The 24531-nt window shown below is 37.7% G+C and overlaps 1 protein-coding gene across 2 annotated transcripts in view; it reads right to left on the bottom strand.

Moving 5' to 3' along the window:
- BICD1 (BICD cargo adaptor 1) overlaps positions 1-24531 on the bottom strand; it is a 207196-nt gene that overhangs the window by 119299 nt on the left and 63366 nt on the right. The gene's annotated exons all lie outside the window — the stretch shown is intronic.

The following is a 24531-nucleotide window of genomic DNA, read 5'->3' as shown; positions in this document are numbered from 1 at the left end:
AGAAAAAATCCCAAAAGAAATTTTCAAGAAAGAAAATAGTTTCATTAGCTTTCTAATACATTAGTGGTAAGAATATACCAATTATGAACAATGCCCTTAAGAGAGAAAAATCACCAAACAGCTTTCAAACTGCCTGGTACCACAAAAAGACATTCAAATGCAATCAATGTATAAAAAAACATATCTGTGGAAAAAGAGATACGGAAAAATAAGCCAGAAAGTAATGAAATTGGTAAGCTACGGGGGGTGAGTGGGAATGGGGTAGAAAGAATGAGGGAATGAAACACTATACAAGGGATCACATTTCATAGGAGTCACACTTTTCTGAGAATGCCTTTTCACATCGCTCTGACTCTTAAAACTACAGTAAGGTTTCACATACCTCCCAAATAAATAATAATGAAAATCAGCCTCTATGTGTCCAGGTACCCAAATGGAACACAAATAGTAACAAATGAATCCAGCTGTACCGCAAATGAAGAACAGGACCACACTGAAAGGTTGAGAAGAAAAGATCTAAACTGATTGGGGAAATCAGTATTTTTGCTATACACAGCAAAGCTAAAAACAAAAAGAACTGGACCCAAACACTATAGTATAGTTAGTAAATTTGTTTCTCACAGGGATTATGGAATCACAATTCTGAAACTTCTTTACATGTATACTAGGGCTGAGGAAATAAGTAAATATATTATGGATAACGAAAGACAGGTTTCTCCCTCTTGGAGAAAGGCATTACAAATAAGGAAAGGGAGAAGTCTAGAAGGAAACTAGTGGTACTGGGTTGTAATTAGAATTATCAGGATAGTCTTTAATAGGGAGATAGGTCGATAGATGGAGAGAGAAAGGTGCTTGTGTGTGTGTGTGTGTGTGTGTGTGTGTGTATACAGATTTCCTAGCTCTGTCAGCAAACCCTGCGGCCAAATTTTGTTTCTAAATATCAATCTCCAGTTAAAAGAACTAGGGCTCTTGGAAGAAATGATGGAGTCTCTCACTGGAGCAAAACGAACTTGGTGCATCATGTGGTGCCAAAGAGTAAGTAACAAAATGCTTTTTAAAAAATGATGTGGGGCTTCCGTGGTGGCGCAGTGGTTGAGAGTCCGCCTGCCGATGCAGGGGACATGGGTTCGTGCTCCGGTCTGGGAAGATCCCACATGCCGCGGAGCGGCTGGGCCCGTGAGCCATGGCCACTGAGCCTGCGCATCCGGAGCCTGTGCTCCGCAACAGGAGAGGCCACAACAGTGAGAGGCCCGTGTACCACAAAAAAAAAAAAAAAAAAAAAAATGATGTGGATATGTCAAAGGACACAAGAGCCTACATGAAGGGGCTCCCAAGGGCTAAATATGGGATAATTTGGGGAAACAAAATAGTTATAGTAATGAATTATAATCCATAGAATAAAATACATATTCATGAGCCCACAGTGATATAATAACTGAATAAATAAGAGAAGGAATAGCTCTTCTTTACAGTAGGATTCAAATCATTTAATTCTAATAGAAATCAAATACATCAGCATTACTTGACATCAGCATATTACTTGGCAAACACCAAGTAATAATAGTTGCAGGTAAAGATTATCAGTGGAATATAAAATAATAGGCAAAAACTATGATGAGAAACAGGATATTTGCATAGTCTTAAAGCACGTCCTCCCAAGATATTTATTAATTCCAATGGGAAAAATAGTAACTGTGCAGTGGAGTACCCTGGCAGACCTTAACTAAGTGACCAAAAGTTAGCTCAGCAGCAACAAGAAATACTAACATCGTGTACCCTCTGATATAACACACTGAGGGGAGAACAGAGTCACTTCTGTGGTATTTCTGCCAAAAATGAGTAGGCCAATTCTTACTATAAGAAAACATCAAGCAAACCCAAACGGGAACATTCTACAAAATTATTGGCCAGGACTCTTCGAAAGTATTAAGGTCAGGAGAAATAGAGGAAGACTCCTCCAGACTAGATGAGACTAAGAAAATATGACAATTAAATGCAGAATGGGATCCTGGATTGGACCCTGACCTGAAAAAAAGACTTTAGGACAATTGGCAAAACTGAAATACATTCTTTTTTTTCTTTTTTGTTTTAAGCAGAGGTCTTCTTAGAAGCCCATATGATTTAAGTTTATTTTTTAATTTATTTATGGCTGTGTTGGGTCTTCGTTTCTGTGCGAGGGCTTTCTCTAGTTGTGGCAAGCGGGGGCCACTCTTCATCGCGGTGTGCGGGCCTCTCACTATCGCGGCCTCTCTTGTTGCGGAGCACAGGCTCCGGATGCGCAGGCTCAGTAGTTGTGGCTCACAGGACTAGTTGCTCTGCGGCATGTGGGATCTTCCCGGACCAGGGCTCGAACCCATGTCCCCTGCATTGGCAGGCAGATTTCTCAACCACTGCGCCACCAGGGAAGCCCCCTTCTTTTCTTTTTTTTTTTTTTTTTTGATGTGGATCATTTTTAAAGTCTTTATTGAATTTGTTACAATATGGCTCTCTGCATTGGAAGGCGAAGTCTTAACCACTGGACCGCCAGGGAAGACCCGAAATACATTCTTTATATTGGATAATAATATTGTAGCAATGTCATTTTCTGGTTTCCATAACTGTACTATGGTTATGTAAGATGTTAACATCTGGGGAAGCTGTGTAAAGGGTACATGAAATTCAGTGTAGTATTTTTGCAACTTTTTCTATGTCTAGAGTTATTTCAAAATAAAAAGTTAGGTAAATAAATGTAGTCTTTGCCCTCAAGAATTTGATAGGTTTGATAAAATACTGGCACATACAGTTATAAAGAACATGTGTACTTGAACACCAAAGGGTCACTATTCAATTAGAAGTGCTACGGCTTTATGATGTGATATACATTTAAAAATTTTAAGTGTCATAAAATGATGCTTCTGGACTATGTACAGGTCATAAAGAAACAAGGCTGGAATTAACCTCTGAAACTCAGTTTCACATTTGTTACAAACTTGAAGGCAGAAAAGGTTTGGGTTAATCATTAAAAGGGACATCATAAAGTTATGATTTAGTGATTTTAAAGACAATCTGGTATTCATCTCCAAATTATACTACAGAAACAGAAAATTAAAAAATTAATAACCTGCAAGCCTATGTCTCAATAAACTATCTTTCTTAGAATCTCTACACGGATCAAAGTCAACAGATGATTCCTAAACATCAACTGAGAAAGAAATATTTCAGTATTGATGTTCATCTATTCAGAGCAGAATACTCTTGGTGTTTGGCTTGCTCAGTCTCAGGACAGAAAGAAATTCTTATTTGAGTAGACAAGCTTCTACATGTGATAATAAGCATATAGATTTATGAACAGATGAAAAATTGTCTTTGGAAGTGATGTTTACCTTGCTTTTCTATCAGTGATGATCAGATTCTGTGAGGTCAATTCTGAATTCATTACCCATTAAAAAATCTTTGGAGGGGAGACATCTGGCAGCACATCTCCCCACGGTGACCTGGTTACGTCTTCAGTAGACCCTCACACTGGCAAAGGAACCCTGACTATCATACTTAAGTATTGGTAAAATTTCAAATTAGCATGAACTGTGTGTCAAGCATGTCAACTTGCTTCTTTTTCACAACTACTTTCCCACATCTATGTAACAGAAAACTTTCACAGGGCCATTTTCTTAACTCTGCCTGAGTAAGATCAACAGACTTAGGCAACCTATGGTTCTCACATTATTCTCAGCACACAGGCAATGCTCTCTTGGTGGCTAAAACAACCCCTAATGTCTTAATAGCAAGTGAATTTATCTTTCCACCCTTGATGTAAAGTTTTAAGAATTGTACTCTGGATCCTGCACCAAAGGAAATAAAAAATTTCAGACATATACACAGAATAGATCTTCAAAGTAGAGTCAAGAATTGAAATTGAAAATATAAACATTTTGATGAATCCTTAATTCATATTTATTGTAGCTCAGAAAACTTAACTGAACATGGGGGTTTCCAAAGTTAGTCGTTATTATTATTTTGTTTGTTTGTTTTTTGCGGTACACGGGCCTCTCACCATTGTGGCCTCTCCCGTTGCGGAGCACAGGCTCCGGACGCGCAGGCTCAGCGGTCATGGCTCACGGGCCCAGCCGCTCCGCGGCATGTGGGATCTTCCCGGGCCGGGGCACGAACCCATGTCCCCTGCATCAGCAGGCGGACTCTCAACCACTGTGCCACCAGGGAAGCCCCTAGTCATTATTTTTATGAGGAACATGGCCCTTCACTGGACCTGATTTGAAAGTATGCAAGGTTATCCAAGGACATTTACCATGGTGCTTTTTTTTTTTTTTTTTACTTGAAATAGAAAAATAATACCAATCCAGCACAGGCTACAGATGCCCCATGATCTGCATTTGCAAATCCGCTGAGAACTAATACTACAGAAAATATCTGCATTTTAGAAAGGGAGGGTGAAGGAGAAAAAACTCCTTCTTTACCCAATTCCTAATTGTTGGTAACTGGAATTGGGCATGACAGCCAACTGACAACTATCATTTGGCTAATTGTTGAAGCTGATTTACCAGACCTGTCTGGCTCTGCCGGGTACCTCCCTCCTCCACCACCATTCCAAGTATCTCCTAACAAAGCTGGACTCAAGAGACGAGAAACAATCTTTTCCAAGGCTATTGAAGCTGCACACTTGGCAGAAATCACAAAACTAGCTTTGCTGTCTATTTATAGGCAAACCTAGGGCAGTCATGCTTCTAGTTATATTTTGTTCAGATAGCAAATTCCTTTTAGGCACTGCAATCATTTCATGAATAAGTTTTATTTGAAATTAATTGAGGTAAACTGACATTTCTATACAATTTTAGAATGTATTATGATTTCTATCATGTGTGTAGCTATAATTGCACAATTATCACCTTTAATATAGTCCATCACAATGTATCACAGTTGCTTTCAGTCACATGCCAGTGTAAGTTCATTTAGCTATATAATAAGTACCTTGCTTTCTCATTCTACTCATAGGACTTCTTTTTTTTGTTTTTTTACGGTACGTGGGCCTCTCACTGTTGTGGCCTCTCCCGTTGCGGAGCACAGGCTCTGGATGCGCAGGCTCAGCGGCCATGGCTCACGGGCCTAGCCGCTCCTTGGCATGTGGGATCTTCCCGGACCGGGGCACGAACCCGTGTCCCCTGCATCGGCAGGCGGACTCTCAACCACTGCACCACCAGGGAAGCCCCGCAGGACTTTTAATCCCAAGAAATTGGTATTTTTTTACCTTCATGTTCAGGAAAATATATTAACTGTTAAGTGGAATTTTCATGCTTATTATCCTTCACAATATGAAAGACAAAAGTTCGGCTAGTATATTTAATAATATCAAATTATCTTTAAAATATGATCCTTGGTTACAGAATCTTCATTCTTTCATCTTAAAAATTGTGACAACAGTATACTAGGTCACTCGAGGACATTAGACAAAATATTCTTATTTGAAATACTAAAATTTATTCATTCGTTTGTTCATTCACTCAGTAAGTACTTACAGAGAACTGTAACAGGCGCTGCTTTAGACACTGAGGATTTAGCAATATTCTAGAAAAAAATCTCTGCCTTTGGGAGCATTCTAGTGGAACATAAATCAGTAAGTATGCAGCATAATGTTGGAAAAGTTCTAAAAAGAAAATGAAATCCAGAGTAAGAGTATAAAACAGCACTGCCCAATAGAACTTTCTGCAATGATGTATCTGTATTGTCCAGTACGGTAACCACTGTCCACGTGTGGCTAATGAGCTCTTGAAATGGGGCAATATGACCAAAGAATTAAATTTTTAATTTTATGTAATCTAATCAATGTTAATTGTCACATATCTAGTGGCCTCCATGTTGGACAATGCAGGGATAGTCAGGCAGGTGTGGACAGAGGGAGCCTCATTTAGAGAGGACGATCAGAGAAGGGGGTGACCTTTGAGTAGAGACCCGAACAAAGGAGGAGGTGAGCCAGAACCTGGCTTTTCCCCAGAGGAGCAAAGCTAAACTGAAGTGTTGCTAAGCAAGAATTACAGCATAGCCACGGCGTGTCTTTAAAGACTTATCTGAGGCAGTTCCTTAAAGTCTCCACTATAGCACTAAGAGCTGAGTGCTCCAGGGAATATTTAGACATAATTTAACTTGGAGGAAGGAAAGGATTGTCAAATGGCCTATCACTAAAACCCATCCTCCCCAAGGAACTACTTTATCTTCTTTGAACATATAATAAAAATCATTTGACCAACTGTTTTTCTGTTTCCTCAGCTGCCAGGAAATTCAGCGTTAAATGCTCTGTAGCAATGAACTAAAATAACTTAAGTTTCTGGTATAACTATCTCCTGTTTTCTCTACACTCTTGAGGTGTATTTACCCCCACTGTATTGGTTTCTTTTGTTTTAATCTGCTTCAAATACTTTTGGAGTAGAAAGGATATAAGTTATAATCCCATCAATGGTTTAAATGATGTTTAATTACCATTTGTTTTAAATTAAGTCTTAAGGAAAGTCCAAGTTAAAGAATGAAGTTTGACAGTTTAAGAGGACTAAAAGCTCTACTAAGGATTCATTCTTATTCTGAGGAAAACAATGAGCCCAAAGGACCTCATAAAGCACACACACAAAAAATAGGAATAAACTAGCTAAACTTGTTTGAACTGGCTAAGAAACATTTCCCAAACCACTATATTCCAGCAGCAAAGTGTCTTAGAGGGTATGGTCCAATTAGAAAAGAAGGGATCATTGTAAGTGAGACAATCAAAAAGTAACCAGCTGGGAGAAATCCGTTTCCATGACTCACATGGCTCAAACCTTATTAGGAGCCATAAGGTTTCCCTGACAGAACGAAGCCTGATCCTTGAAAGGCACAGGTACTCATAAGAGGCAAAAGAGGTTGAAGACATTGGCTCCTGAGCTGGACCAACTCTGCCACTTACTCACTGTATGACAATGAAGAAGTTACTTAACATTCTGTGCCTCAGTGTTCTCATCTGTAAAATGAGGATAATAATTTCTATCTGATAGTGTTGTTGTGAGGATTAGAGAAAATCTGTATCACTTGGAGCAGTTCTTGGTACAAATACAGTAAGTTCACTGTAAGTACTGGCTATTAATTGTAGGAAAAAGGTGAGCTTTGGAATCAAATGTATTTGGGTTTAAATCTGCCTCCTCTGCAATCTTTGGCAAGGTTTTGAATTTCTATGTCTCAGTTACCAAATGTGGAAAATGCATAATAATGTCTACCTTAAAAAAATAAAAACAGACTAGGTCTAAAAGGTAAGGATATCAGATAAGAGGTATAAATAAAATCCACAGTAAATGCTTATTAATATCGGTCCCCACCCTCTCTCCCCACCCAACACTGACAGGCTGCTGCGTCCCTGTGTGAAGGTTCTCCCAGGCCTGTGCATGACTCAGCAGGCCGTTCACCTCTCCATGGAGAGCAGCTCCCCACACATTTCTGAAATACTGAACCTCTTACCAGAAAGGGAACTCTGATGTATCATTTTTCTTATTAAGCCATTAAAAATGTAAAAAGACAAAACACAGAAATTTCTCAAGGCATAGGCCCTAAGGTTGATTTTATCAAAGAATTCCATTTTATCTTCTCTTGGTGAGAATTTTCAACTCTTTCTTTCTTAACTTCCCCCATTTTTTTTCTGGCTTTTTTAACCTAACTCCTACCCAGTTAACTCCATCCATCTGGGAAACATAGGTTGTTTCATTACCAATTTTTGATTCTGATTTTTCATTCTGTAAACCATTTTTCATTTATCACAAAAATTAAAAACATGCATTTTTAGCTTGATGTGACTGACCATAGGTTTTTTTAAACATCTACCACATATCCTTAACTGATTTAATCATCATATTACAGGGCTACAAGGCATCATTCTAATAAATAACATACCATATTTTCTATACTTCTTAACTAAATATTCTATGATTGGTTTAATGCCCCTGATTTTTCCAAATGTAATACCTAATAGCCTATCATTCAAATATATATTTACTTAAAGCCTGGATTTTTTTCTACCCTTGATGGTTCATAATTGGTACCTTCCGTCTTGCTTAACAAACTCCTTTTTCAACTGTTCAGAGATTTTTCTAACTTTTGTTGTTATATATTGAATATACACAAGAGAAAATTTATAACAAAATATAAGCACAAAAAATAACATCAAAATGAATTTCTGTAGTTTAAGAAATAGACCATGACCCATTAGCCTCAAAAGCTTCTGTCTACCCATCCTATCTCCCTCGCTGCACCCCAACCTCCCCAAGTAAGCGCTATCCTAAATTTTGTATTTACCATTTTCCTGCTTTTCTTTATAGTTTACCATATATGTATGAATTTGTAAATAACATTATTTAATATGGTTTATTTTTTAAATTTGTATAATGGAATCATTCCATAGGCATTCTTTTGCAATTTGCTTTTTAAACTCAACTTTACATTTCTACAATTTATCCATTTTGATTAGTGTAGCTATCGTTCATCTATTTTCATTGTTATAAAGTAGTCTTCTGAATAAATATATACCCCATTTTAATAATCCATTCTCCTAACAAGGGATGATTGGATCCACTGCATCCAGTTTTTTGCACATCTCCCTGGCTAGCACTTCTCAAAATACATTTTGTGAAGAAACAGTTTTATGTCCAATCCTTGGTGGACTAACACTTTTGCAAAATACAATAAAAATGGGTTACTGTAAGCATACGTCTACAACATGACCCAGCCATTTCATTCCATATAGATTTGTACACAAATGTTCACAGCTTTATTTGTAATAGTCAAAACTCAAAACAACTGAAATGTCCATCAACAGGTGAATAGATTAAAAAAAAAAAAAGTGGTATATTCATACAATGGAATACTACTCAGAAATAAAAAGGAATCTACTACTGATACATGCAACATGGTTGAATCATAAAATAATTATGCTGAGCAAAATAAGTCAGACAAGAGTACATACTGTAAGATTCCATTTATGTGAAATTCTAGACAATAAAACTTATCTACAGTGACAGAAAGCAGATGAGTGGTTACCCAGGAGAGTGTGTGTGTGTGTGTGTGTGTGTGTGTGTGTGTGTGTGTGTGTGTGTGTGTGTATGTGTGTCTGTGGGGAGCTTGAGGAAGCGGTATGGAGGCGAAAAAGGAAGGATTATGATGGGGCACAAAAACATTTTAGGCACTGATAGATAAGTTCATTATTTTGGTCATGATAATAATTTCACAAATTATACTTATGTCAAAATTCATCAAATTGTACACTTTAAATATGTGCAGTTTGTTGTATGTCAATTATATTTTAATAAAACCGTGTAAATAGTAAATTACTAGAAAAATATTAGAAGAAAAGCACAAAATATAAGCCCCAATGATTTTTAAAGACTTTTTTTAGAGCAGTTTTAGGTACACAGCAAAATTGAGAGGAAAGTACAGAGATTTCCCATATACTCCCTGCCCACACACATGCATAGCCTCCCCCAACAGAGAGGTACTTTTGCCACAATTGATGAACCTACATTGACACATCATAATCACTCAAACTCCAGTTTACATTAGGGTTCACTCTTGGTGTGGTACATTCTGTGGATTTGGACATAGCCATAATGACATGTATCTACCATTATAGTATCATATGGAGTAGTTTCACGGCCCTAAAAACTCTCTGTGCTCTACCTATTCATTCCCACCCTCCAATCCCCCTGCCAACTACTGACTTTTTCACGGTCTCCAGAACTTTGCCTCTTCCAAAATGTCATATAGTTGGAATCATACAGTATGGAGCCTTCTCAGATTGGCTTCTTTCATTTAGTAATATGCATTTAAGGTTCCTCCATGTCTTTTCTTGGCTTGATCTCTCACTTACTTTTAGCACCGAATAATATTCCATTGTCTGGATGTACCACAGTTTAGTTGTCCATTCACCTTATTGAAGGACATCCTTGGTTGCTTCCAAGTTTTGGCAGTTATGAACAAACCTGCTATAAATATCCGTATGCAGGTTTTTGTGTGGCTATAAGTTTTCAACTCCTTTGGGTAAATGCCAAGGATCATGATTAATGGATCATATGGTAAGAGTATGTTTAGTTTTGTAAGACACCACCAAACTGTCTTCCAAAATAGCTTTAGCATTTTGCATTCCCACCAGCAATGAACGAGAGTTCATGTTGCTCCGTATCCTTACCAGAATCCAATTATCCAATTTTTTATTATTAGATTTAACAGACAGAAAATTATATTTCAATAAATTTAACCAGAACAAACGTAACATAGGGGTAAAAAAGGATTACAAAAACTGTACCATTATTCACTGAACATGTGATTAATATAAACTACATCCTGACGAAGACCTGTAGGAAATAATGTGCAAACGAGTGCTGGTCCCCAGATATACTTTGAATAGCACTATCCTCAGTCACATGTGTAAGAGTTTCCCTAGCAGTGCTTCTCAGCTCTAGGGGCCATTAGAATCACCTGGGAAGTTTTTAAAAACAAAGACACACAGACTCTAACTCCAAATATTCTGAGTTAACTAATTTGGGACAGAGATTCTCAAACATTCTTGGTTCAAGATCCACTTGATGTCTCAAAACTTTTTTAATGGCATTCCTAGGACAAAAGAAATACCAAACAATTCCATTTTCTAAATAGTTAGTTCCAAACAACTTACTAAGTCTTTATGTCCAAATGATGTACTAGCTGTCTGAAAAACTAATGTGCAAAAATTGAAAGAAAAAATATTTTAATTTCATTCTTAAATAACCACAATTACTTACGAATGGGATGGGTGCACCTGTTAGGCTCTGTACAACTTCTCAAACCCTGCCATTTTCATTTCCTGTTCCACATTGATTTTCCTATGGTTTCCTATCTGCTTTTTATTAGAGTAACCACTGAAAAATCTAGCTTTGCAAAATATTGCATAATAGAAAAGAATGGAGCAAGTCTAACAAGGAAACTGTGAACTGAACTATCTTGAGTTAGCAGTTCACACAGTGTCCAGCAGATGCCAAGTATCACAGTGTTCCCTCGAATATGCAAAATACCCCACGGTCCTCTGTGGGTTTGTGGTGGTGCCCCTGAGCACCTACGCATACAACTTGGTAACCACACGTCTGGGATAAGGCCTATTTCTGACATGCTCATTTTTGGATTCTAACATAAGGAAGGGTTGAGAACCACTGCCCTAAGGTGTGGGCCAGGAGCTGAATGACTAGGCTTTAGATCACACACAGCTTCAACACTTCCTGACAAGACTGCAGGATTCTCCAAAGTGGCTGCCCTGATTCACACTGCCACCAACAGTGTCTAAGAGTTCCTGTTGTTCCACATTCTTACTTGACTTTTTGACTTTAAAGTTTTTCCCACTCTGGGGAGTGGGAAATAGTATCCTCTGGTGGTTTTAATTTGCATTTTCCTGATTATTAATGAAGCTAAGCATTTTCATATTTTTATTGACCATTCACATTTCTATTTCTGTGTAATTTCTATTAAAGGCTTTTTTCATTTTTCTACAGAGTGCTTTTTACCCCCTTTAATAATTTGTCAGCTATATGCATGGCAAATATCTCCCCTTAGTATTTATGTCCTGATTTTTCACTCATTTTACAGTATCTTTTGATGAAGTGGGGTCTCACTGTCTGAAATGATTTCCTGTTTCCTCATTATTTGTCAGTTATATGTAAGTCAAAGACTTTCTCCCAGTTCATGGCTTCTGCCTCTCCCAACTCTTTTAGTGATGTCTTTTGATGAAGTAATGTCCTTGATTTTAAGGTAGTCCAATGACCAATCTCTTGCTTTCTGGCTAGCACTTTTTGTGTCTCATGTAATACCCTTCTCTCCTCTAAAGTCGTAAAGCTATTCTATAGTTTCTCCCATAAGTGTAAACGTTTTGCCTTTCATGTTTATGTCTCTTAATCCACCTGAAATTGACTTCTGTGTATGAAATGAAGTCCAGATCTACTTTATTTTCTATATGAAGAATCAATTTCCCTGGCACCATTTAATGAACTGCCCGCCCCTCCTTTACATTGATGTCGAGTGCCAAGTTAGCCATAAATCATACTGACATAACTGTGCCTGTTTCTAGGCTATCCCATAATGCTCCATTGATATTCATAAGGTATTGAGGTGAGGAACAGTCCCCTGAGAAAGAAGGGGTACTTGCATCAACTAAACCTTATTCATTAAGTTATTTAAACCTTGAAATATTTGCATCAAACTGGATGCTGCTTCTAAAGTACACTAACAGCAATCTATTAAATGAAAACACCATACTTCCTAGAAAAGGAGCAAATCCATACTGATTTTGAAATTTAGTCAGTGAATACATAAAACCTAGGGATTTTTCCTTTTTGTAAGTAATATATGTGATTATTAAAGAGAATATAGTTAATACCAAAAAGCAGAAAAAGAAAAAAAATTACCCACTGCACCCCACCTCCACAATGTAGGCAAGTTCAGGACGTCCAAATCTTTGCCCACCATTGCCTACCAGGCCCTTGAGGTCCTGAACACTTGTTCTGACTCATCAGGGTTTGGGCCTCAAGCTAGGATCTGGTCTTCTACCCTCATGAATTTGGCTCAACCAAAAGGAATGCATTTGCCCAGGCTGGCAGCCACCCATGTTCCCTCTCCCTTGGCCCTCCTGGTGTTCCGAGTTTTTCTTTTTTTGCCAGAGTGAGACATACCCTAAGAAATCTTGGTATCAAAAGTGTGGGACAGGGCTTCCCTGGTGGCACAGTGGTTAAGAATCCGCCTGCCAATGCAGGGGACACGGGTTCGAGCCCTGGTCCAGGAAGATATCACATGCCGTGGAGCAACTAAGCCCGTGCGCCACAGCTACTGAGCCTGTGCTCTAGAGCCCGTGAGCCACAACCACTGAGCCTGTGTGCCACAACTACTGAAGCCCGTGCGCCTAAAGCCCGTACTCTGCAAGAAGAGAAGCCACCGCAATAAGAAGCCCACACACCGCAACAAAGAGTAGCCCACACTCGCCACAACTAGAGAAAGCCCACGCACAGCAACGAAGACCCAACGCAGCCAAAAATAAATAAATAAATAAATACATTTATTTTTTTAAAAAAAAGTGTGGGACAGCCACTGTCCCCCAGCTGTTGTTTTTGGTCAATCTTATTTCTGATTGTTCATCTTAGCCTCCTTTGGATAGGTTAGAAGCTAGTCTCTTACTACAACAGCCACCAAGCAAACTACAGAGACATTAAAATCAGCAAAAGGAAAAATATATGTGCTCAGCAAGCGATCTCAAAAGAGACTGTCAAGCAGAACATGTCTGTCCAGAAGCAAAACTCAAATGCACACATTTTATGAGTATAATAACCACAAAGAAATTCTTCAACATTTCTTATAGATTCTGTTTTGTTTTTTTTTTTGATTCTGGTGTTTTGAACAAAACATGTATAAAATATAGGTAAATTGTTTTTCTGCATCTTGTCCAATGACTGTTTTTGCATTAAAATGTAGATAAAAGGCAATTACTTCTAAGTCATCATAAATTATATTCTGGGTTCGCAAGTATAACAACAATAAATTTCACATTCCTTTTCCCAATTAAAAATCAAACCTATCTCCAGTGAAAAAAAATTTTTTTCTAACTTTCCCTCCCTTCCTTTCTTCCTTTCCACCAGCCTTCCTTCCAACAAACATTCATTGAGTGTCTATGCATTTAGGTACCAAATCTCTGGAATGTCAAGACCTCATTATACTGTATGAAGAAATCTGGTGGTTTTATTTTTATGCAAGTCTATCCCTTTAAAAGATGACTTGTGAAGGCATTCATACAATTCATCTCAAAAAAAATGAACTGAAATCAGCTCAGGCAGTGACCTCACTACAATCTCCCTAGATAAGAGGGATCCCCAGGAAATTATTCCAGTTCAGGGCTCAGAAAAGGAAAGCCTTGTTTCAGAAGAAAGAACTGTAGAAAGAAGCTTTTCATTCAGGGAAAGGGTTATTTCACACTATTCCAGGAGAATAAGTACAGTAGGCTTTTTGAAACCTAAAGAATGTAATGTGGGAACATTTCTGATCTTGCAAAAAGCAGTATTGACCTGGACTTATCAATATGACCTGGATTTTCTTAAAACTTAGTTGTGACTAGGATGGAAGAGAAAAGATCAAGTGACTTTTATTTCTAATCAAGTAAGAAAAGAAAAACGTTTCTTGGACATGTTTCCTTTGCTCTGTACGTGGACACAGTTCTTATTGGTTACCAAAGTGAATGAAACATATGTTTTGAATGTGTCTTCTCCCCATGTAAAGCAATGTGATCTTTCACTTGAATTTTTAAAAATTGCGTCAGCCTATTAAAGACTCAAATATAAGACATGACACCATAAAACTCCAAGAAGAGGACACACAGGCAAAACATTCTCTGACATAAATCGTATCAATGTTTTCTTAGGTCAATCTCCTAAGGCAGTAGAAATAAAAGCAAAAATAACAAATGGGACATAATCCAACTTATAAGCTTTTGCACAGTAAAGGAAACCATAAACAAAGTGAAAAGTCAGCCTACAGACTGGGAGAAAATGGTTGCCAAGAATGCGACAGACAGATGTCGAAAACAAGATGGCGGAGTAGAAGGACGTGCTCTCACTCCCTCCTGTGAGAACACCAGAGTCACAACTAGCTGCTGAACAATAATCAACAGGAAGACACTGGAACTCACCAAAAAAGATACTTCACATCCAAAGACAAAGGAGAAGCCACAATGAGACGGTAGGAGGGGCGCAATCACAATAAAATCATATCCCATAACTGGTGGGTGTGTGACTCAGACTGGCGAACACTTATACCACAGAAGTCCACCCACTGGAGTGGAAGTTCTGAGCCCCATGCCAGGCTTCCCAACCTGGGGGTCCGGCAACGGGAGGAATTCCTAGAGAATCAGACTTCGAAGCCTAGTGGGAATTGATTGCAGGACTTTGACAGGACTGGGGGAAACAGAGACTCCACTCTTGGAGGGCACACACAAAGTAGTGTGCACATCGGGACCCAGGGGAAGGAGCAGTGACCCCAGGGGAGACTGAACCAGACCTACCTGCTAGTGTTGGAGGGTCTCCTGCAGAGGCGAGGGGTGGCTCTGTTTCACCGTGGGGACAAGGAAACTGGCAGCAGAAGTTCTGGGAAGTACTCCTTGGCATGTGGCCTCCCAGAGTCTGTCATTAGCCCCACCAAAGAGCCCAGGTAGGCTCCAGTGTTGGGTTGCCTCAGGCCAAACAACCAACAGGGAGGGAACCCATCAACTGTTGTCCCACCCATCAACAGTCAACTGGATTAAAGTTTTACTGCCTCTGCCCACCAGAGGAATAGTCAGCTCTACCCACCACCAGTCCCTCCCATCAAGCCTCTTAGGTAGCCTCATCCACTATAGGGCAGACAGCAGAAGCAAGAAGAACTACAGTCCTGCAGCCTGTGGAATAAAAACCACATTCACAGAAAGATAGACAAGATGAAAAGGCAGAGGGCTATATACCACATGAAGGAACAAGATAAAATCCCAGAAAAACAATTAAATGAAGTGGAGATAGCCAACCTTCCAGAAAAAGAATTCAGAATAATGATAGTGAAGATGATCCAGGACCTCAGAAAAAGAATAGAAGCAAAGATTGAGAAAATGCAAGAAATGTTTAACAAAGACCTAGAAGAACTAAAAAACAAACCGAGATGAACAATACGATAACTGAAATGAAAACTACACTAGAAGGAATCAATAGCAGAAGAACGGATAAGTGACCTGGAAGACAGAATTGTGCAATTCACTGCTGCAGAACAGACTAAAGAAAAAAGAATGAAAAGAAATGAAGACAGCCTAAGAGACCTCTGGGACAACATTAAACGCAACAACATTTGCATTATAGGGGTCCCAGAAGGAGAAGAGAGAGAGAAAGGACCCGAGAAAATATTTGAAGAAATTATATTCAAAAAATTCCCTAACATGGGAAAGGAAATAGCCACCCAAGTCCAGGAAGCACAGCCAGTCCCATACAGGAAAAACCCAAGGAGAAACATGCCAAGACACATAGTAATCAAATTGGCAAAAATTAAAGACAAAGAAAAATTATTGAAAGAAGCAAGGGAAAAATGACAAATAACATACAAGGGAACTCCCATAAGGTTAACAGCTGATTTCTCAGCAGAAATTCTACAAGCCAGAAGGGAGAGGCATGATATACTTAAAGTGATGAAAGGGAAGAACCTACAACCAAGATTACTCTACCCGGCAAGGATCTCATTCAGATTTGATGGAGAAATCAAAAGCTTTCCAGAAAAGCAAAAGCTAAGAGAATTCAGCACCACCAAACCAGCTCTACAACAAATGCTCTAAGTGGGAAGCACAAGAGAAGAAAATGACCTACAAAAACAAACCCAAAACAATTAAGAAAATGGTCATAGGAACACACATATCGATAATTACCTTAAACGTGAATGGATTAAACGCTCCAACCAAAAGACACAGGCTTGCTGAGTGGATACATAAACAAGACCCATATATATGCTGTCTACAAGAGACCCACTTCAGACCTAGGGACACATACAGACTGAGAGTGAGGGGATGGAAAGAGATATTCCATGCAAATGGAAATCAAAAGAAAGCTGGAGTAGCTATACTCATATCAGATAAAATAGAGTTTAAAATAAAGAATGTTACAAGAGACAAGGAAGGACACTACATAATGATCATGAGATCAATCCAAGAAGAAGATATAACAATTATAAATATATATGCACCCAACATAGGAGCACCTCAATACGTAAGGCAACTGCTAACAGCTATAAAAGAGGAAATCGACAGTAACACAGTAATAGTGGGGGACTTTAACACCTCACTTACACCAATGGACAGATCATCCAAAATGAAAATAAATAAGGAAACAGAAGCTTTAAATGACACAGTAGACCTCAGAGATTTACTTGATATTTATAGGACATTCCATCCAAAAACAGCAGATTATACTTTCTTCTCAAGTGTGCATGGAACATTCTCCAGGATAGAGCACATCTTGGGTCACAAATCAAGCCTCAGTAAATTTAAGAAAATTGAAATCATATCAAGCATATTTTCTGACCACAACGCTATGAGATTAGAAATCAATTACAGGGAAAACAACGTAAAAAACACAAACACATGGAGGCTAAACAATACATTACTAAATAACCAAGAGATCACTGAAGAAATCAAAGAGGAAATCAAAAAATACCTAGAGACAAATGACAATGAAAACACAACAATCCAAAACATATGGGATTCAACAAAAGCAGTTCTAAGAGGGAAGTTTATAGCTATACAAGCCTACCTCAAGAAACAAGAAAAATCTCAAGTAAACAATCTAACCTTACACCTAAAGAAACCAGAGAAAGAAGAACAAACAAAACCCAAAGTTAGCAGAAGGAAAGACATCATAAAGATCAGAGCAGAAATAAATGAAATAGAAACAAAGAAAACAATAGCAAAGATCAATAAAACTAAAAGCTGGTTCCTTGAGAAGATAAGCAAAATTGATAAACCATTAGCCAGACTAATCAAGAAAAAGAGGGAGAGGACTCAAATCAATAAAATTAGAAATGAAAAGGGAGAAGTTACAACAGACACCACAGAAATACAAAGCATCCTAAGAGACTACTACAAGAAACTCTATGCCAATAAAATGGACAACCTGGAAGAAATGGACAAATTCTTAGAAAGTTATAACCTTCCAAGACTGAACCAGGAAGAAACAGAAAATATGAACAGACCAAATCACAAGTAATGAAGTTGAAACTGTGATGAAAAATCTTCCAGCAAACAAAAGTCCAGGACCAGATGGCTTCACAGTTGAATTCTGTCAAACATTTAGAGAAGAGCTAACACCCATCCTTCTCAAACTCTTCCAAAAAATTGCAGAGGAAGGAACACTCCCAAACTCATTCTATGAGGCCACCATCACCCTGATACCAAAACCAGACAGAGATACTACAACAAAAGAAAATTACAGATCAATATCACTTATGAATATAGATGCAAAAATCCTCAACAAAATACTAGCAAACAGAATCCAACAACACATGAAAAGGATCATACACTGTGATCCTGTGGGATTTATCCCAGGAATTCAAGGATTCTTCAATATATGCAAATCAATCAATGTGATACACCATATTAACAAATTGAAGAAGAAAAACCATATGATCATCTCAATAGATGCAGAAAAAGCTTCTGACAAAATTTAACACCCATTTACGATAAAAACTCTCCAGAAAGTGGGCATAGAGGGAACCTACCTCAACATCATAAAGGCCATATATGGCAAACCCACAGCAAACATCAGTCTCAATGGTGAAAAACTGAAAGCATTTCCTCTAAGATCAGGAACAAGACAAGGATGTCCACTCTCACCACTATTATTCAGCATAATTTTGGAAGTCCTAGCCACGGCAATCAGAGAAGAAAAAGACATAAAAGGAATACAAATTGGAAAAGAAGAAGTAAAACTGTCACTGTTTGCAGATGACATGATACTATACATGTCATTTTTAGAGAGTCCTAAAAATGCCACAAGAAAACTACTAGAGCTAATCAATGAATTTGGTAAAGTTGCAGGATACAAAATTAATGCACAGAAATCTCTTGCATTCCTACACACTAATGATGAAAAATCTAAAAGAGAAATTATGGAAACACTCCCATTTACCACTGCAACAAAAAGAATAAAATACGTAGGAATAAACCTACCTAGGGAGACAAAAGACCTGTATGCAGAAAACTATAAGACACTGATGAAAGAAATTAAAGATGATACCAACAGATGGAGAGATATACCATGTTCTTGGATTGGAAGAATCAATATTGTGAAAATGACTATATTACCCAAAGCAATCTACAGATTCAATGCAATCCCTATCAAATTACCAATGGCAATTTTATGGAACTAGAACAAATCATGTCAAAATTCGTATGGAGACACAAAAGACCCCAAATAGCCAAAGCAGTCTTGACGGAAAAAAACGGAGCTGGAGGAATCAAACTACCTGACTTCAGACTATACTACAAAGCTACAGTAATCAAGACAATATGGTACTGGTAGAAAAACGGAAACATAGATCAATGGAACAAGATAGAAAGCCCAGAGATAAACCCACGCACCTATGGTCAACTAATCTATGACAAAGGAGGCAAAGATATACAGTGGAGAAAAGACAGTCTCTTCAATAAGTGGTGCTGGGAAAACTGGACAGCTACATGTAAAACAATGAAATTAGAACACTCCCTAACACCATACACAAAAATAAACTCAAATGGATTAGAGACCTAAATGTAAGACCGGACACTATAAAACTCTTAGAGGAAAACATAGGAAGAACACTCCTTGACATAAATCACAGCAAGATCTTTTTTGATACACCTCCTAGAGTAATGGAAATAAAAACAAAAATAAATAAATGGGACCTAATGAAACTTCAAAGCTTTTGCACAGCAAAGGAAACCATAAACAAGACGAAAAGACAACCCTCAGAATGGGAGAAAATATTTGCAAACGAATCAACGGACAAAGGATTAATCTCCAAAATATATAAATAGCTCATGCTGCTCAATATTAAAGAAACAAACAACCCTATCCAAAAATGGACAGAAGACCTAAATAGACATTTCTCCAAAGAAGACATACAGATGGCCAAGAAGCCCATGAAAAGCTGCTCAACATCACTAATTATTAGAGAAATGCAAATCAAAAGTACAATGAGGTAACACCAGTTAGAATGGGCATCATCAGAAAATCTACAAACAACAAATGCTGGAGAGGGTGTGGAGAAAAGGGAACCCTCTTGCACTGTTGGTGGGAATGTAAATTGATACAGCCACTATGGAGAAAAGTATGGAGGCTCCTTAAAAAACTAAAAATAGAATTACCATATGATCCAGCAATCCCATTACTGGGCATATACCCAGAGAAAACCATAAATCAAAAAGACACATGCACCCCAATGTTCATTGCAGCACTATTTACAATAACCAGGTCATGGAAGCAACCTAAATGCCCATCGACAGATGGATGGATAAAGAAGATGTGGTACATATATACAATGGAATATTACTCAGCCATGAAAAGGAACGAAACTGAGTTACTTGTTGAGATGTGGATGGATTTAGAGACTGTCATACAGAATGAAGTAAGTCAGAAAAAGAAAAACAAATATTGTATATTAACGTATGTATGTGGAACCTAGAAAAATGGTACAGATGAACCGGTTTGCAGGGCAGAAGTTGAGACACAGATGTAGAGAACAAACGTATGGACACAAAGGGGGGAAAACTGTGGTGGGGTGTGGATGGTGGTGTGCTGAATTGGGTGATTGTGATTGACATGTATACACTGATGTGTATAAAATTGATGACTAATAAGAACCTGTGGTATAAACAAACAAACAAACAACTAATACTAAAATTTCTTTGGGTTATTTGTATGGAAATATGTTAATATAAATGTTTCAGACATTACATGAAATTTCTAAAAATCTTACATGTTTTGGTATAATGTTATAAGTCATAATTCTAGTTATTACTTTAAAATGTATATCTCAGAAATAAGTAAATTTCCTTGTCAATTGCATTATTATGAACTTTCATCAAATCTTTAACCGTGTTCTTTTTTTAAGTTTTTTGTCATTTACAGACAGTTCTGGGTGTACTCTGATGCTTTTGCAAAAGTGTTCCTATAAAAGGGTTTCATCTTCAAGTAATTCATGGAAAAGACTCTGAAAAGTACAGGATTCTGGTAACTGAGTATACTGCTGAACTGAATGAATAAGCATTTTCAGAACTCTAATGGAAAACTGATGAATTTATAAAAGTGCTAACAAAAGATCAAGGTGAAAATAATAATTAATTACATGGGACTGAGTGAACTGATGAGGATGATTATAATTTTTGTGACTTTATGTTTGAATTAAAAAAAAAGGAAAATCCCACAAGGACTCAGAGGCAAAAAATATACAAATCAATTTTCACTGCAAAGTAAAGGAACTGTTACAGTGGAGGATTACTGGACTGAATGTCAATATTATGACATAGTATGAGTGTGTTTCATGTTTGGTAATTGCAATCATTGTTGATTTTGCTGTGGTCATCCATTTACAATGCTTGGTGTCAGTTTATTTATCTCTTGTAAAAATAAAATACAGTGTGTGTGTGTGTGTGTGTGTGTGTGAAAAAATAAATTAATTAAAAAAAAAAAAAGAATGCGACTGACAAGGGCTTAATTTCCCAAATATACAAACAGCTCACAGAGCTTGATAACAAAAACACAATCAACCCAATCAAAAAATAGGCAGAAGACCTAAGTAGACATTTCTCCAAAGAAGACATACAGATGGCCATAAAGCAGCACATGAAAATATGTTCAACATCGCTAATCACTAGAGAAATGCAAATCAAAACTACAGTGAGGTACCACCTTACACTGGTCAGAATGGCCATCGCTAAAAAGTCTACAAATCAATACTCCGTAACGGCCTATATGGGGAAAAAGTCTAAAAAAAAAAAAAAAAAAAAAAAAGAATGGATATATGTATATGTATTATATAACTGATTCACTTTGCTGTACACCTGAAACTAATACAAGATTGTAAATCAACTATACTCCAATAAAAGTTAAAAAAAAAAGTCTACAAATAACAAATGCTGGAGAGCGTGTGGAGAAAAGGGAACCCTCCTATACTGTTGGTGGGAATGTAAATTGGTGCAGCCACTATGGAGGACAGTACAGAGGTTCCTCAAAAAACTAAAAATAGACTTGCCATATGATCCAGCAATCCCACTCCTCGGCATATATCCAGACAAAACTATAATTCAAAAAGATACATGTTCATAGCAGCACTATTTACAATAGCCAAGACATGGAAGCAACCTAAATGACCATCAACAGATGAATGGATAAAGGTGATGTGGTATATATGCACTATGGAATACTACTCAGCCATAACAAGAATGAAATAATGCCATTTGCAGCAACATGGATGGACCTAGAGATTATCATACTAAGTGAAGTGAGTCAGAAAGAGAAATACAAATACCATATGATATCACTTCTATGTGGAATCTAAAATATGACACAATAGACTTTTTTATGAAACAGAAACAGACTCACAGACATACAGAATAGATTTGTGGTTGCCAAGGGGGAGTGGGGATGCGATAGAGATGGATTGGGAGTTTGGGGTTAGCAGATGCAAACTACTGTATATAGAATGGATAAACAGCAAGGTTGTACTGTGTAACACAGGGAACTATATCCAATATCCTATAATAAACTATAATGGAAAAGAATATGAAAAAGAATGTATATATGTATAACTGAATCACTTTGCTGTACAGCAGAAACTAACACAATATTGTAAATCAACTATACTTCAATAAAAAATCAATTAAAAATTGTCTCAGCCTAAAAAGCATTATTTATAATAACAAATGACATTTCCTATTTTGCACGTAAGCTTAGGTAACTTGCCTAAGTCACCAGCTGGTAAGTGGCATGGCCAGGATTCAAAGCCCAGTGAATGGTCATCAACTATCCCAGACTGTGTATAGCAGAACTGCAGCAAGAAATTAGAATTAAGGAATATAATAAGAAGCACTAATAAAATAATAGGAAACTTTTGCTGTGAACTTATAGGAAGTTAAGAAGTACTGAAGTAGCTTAAGCAGAGAAAGATATGAGCTTGTTTAGCCTAAACTAGAGCAAAATCATCATCTGGGTATCTCTGCCCTAGCTTGCTATTGTGGAAGGGCCTGTGAGTTGCCTATACAATATGCACTCTTCCTTCTTCCTTAGTAGGAAATGCTGATGTTATTTGGAGTGGCAATGTGCCCAGTTTAAAGACTACTTTTCCTAACCTCCTTGGCTTCTAGGGGTATTCAAGGAAATGTAAGCAGAAGTCAAGTAGGTGGAAACCAGGGAATCTCTTTCAAAGAGGGCTGAATCAGTTGAGAGATGTGCACTTTTGCCATTCCATTTTCTTTCAGCTTGGAATGTGGACATGATGGCTGGAGCACCAGGAGCATCTTGTGACCATGGGGAGACTTTGGGCATGTAAACCAGCACTAAGGATGGTAGAAAAGAAGGTAAGAAGGAGCCTGGGCCTCTTGTGACTATGGGATTGCCACATTAGCCCTGAACTACTTACCTCTGGACTTTTATGTTTAAACAATTCCTGTCTGAGTTTTCTGTGAAAAGTTGCTGAATCCTAATTCTAAGTGATATAGTATCTTACATAATTTTTAAACTTTTAATTATCCTCAACATTTTCTTGCCAGAAATTTATAAGAACTCTTAATAAATTTTGTTCTAATTCACAATAACTTCCTTTTTTCCTCCCATTTACTTCTCTCTACAACTCATCCCTACTAGCATCAAATTCATTTCTTTCTAAAGACATGAATTTCAGTCCTACTCAGGAGCATAGTAATGCTGACCTTTCATGGGGTTCACAGTATATAATGTTAATGGAAAAAAACTGAAATATCAATAAAGGCAGAAATGAGCAATAGCTTGACCCATGATATCAAAGGGAAAAAAGATCACGGGGAATTAAAGTTAAGAACCTTGTCTAGAAACACAGGTTCAGTAATTGATGAAACCACAGCTCAAACCTGAAGTCTCCTTTGTGATGTTGATCTTAAAGGAAGACACTGACTGTGAACTGGCAAGAAGGAAGTAGAAGGAAACTGAGGGTGATAAGTTTAGCAAAGGCCTTGGAGGGAGGGGAAGAGGATGAACAGTTCTTGTTTACGGACCATCAGAGGCCACGAGAGTGGGGGCCAATTTAAGAAAAGCAGAGCTTGGTGCAGTACAAAGAACTAAAGGGGAAGTGTGAGACAATGAAATAAGTAGGCTTAGAGGTACCTCTCAACCACCACATGGGAAGGACGTGGGTGGGGAAACAGAATTACAAGTGGGAGTACCCCGCTACAAAGAAGGGTATTCAGACAGCCTTGTCAAAATGCACAATTGCCGTTTTTTATTATCAAGTAATGCAACATTCATCCCTGACCCTGACTCTGACTATGGTGGACTTTCAGCCTCCTCACTATTTTTTTCAGTATTTTTGGAGCATTTATCAATATGTGTTACTCGTATAATCATTCCTCCCAAAAAATGTATTAAAAAGTCTGTGAGAACTTCAAGGATATTTGGTCCTTTCCCCAAAATCATCATTATAAAGGATTTTTAAAAATATGATGCATACTTGTTACTCAGAGATTTGTTAGAGAGTTACAGCTCAGTGATACAGGTGGAGGCTAGTCACAATACCTAGGACTGGAAGATGCTAAGACTATAAATCCTAACTCATGCTGTTGAAGGCTCTTTCTTACCTATGGCTGATCTGTACCTTGTCATCATAAAAGTGTCTTAACTAGTTTGTAGCAAGTTACTTTGAGACATCCAGACTTCATAAGGTTAATCCTATTTCTTGGGAAATATAGTCATTAATTTTGAAGGTATACATACCAATTGGCTGTCAAGGAAGCTGTCT

The sequence above is a fragment of the Orcinus orca genome, chromosome 11, assembly GCF_937001465.1.
Source record: "Orcinus orca chromosome 11, mOrcOrc1.1, whole genome shotgun sequence".
Lineage (NCBI taxonomy): Eukaryota > Metazoa > Chordata > Mammalia > Artiodactyla > Delphinidae > Orcinus > Orcinus orca.
The sequence above is the reverse complement of the archived record's forward strand: the minus strand, read 5'-3'. Positions and strand labels throughout refer to the sequence as shown.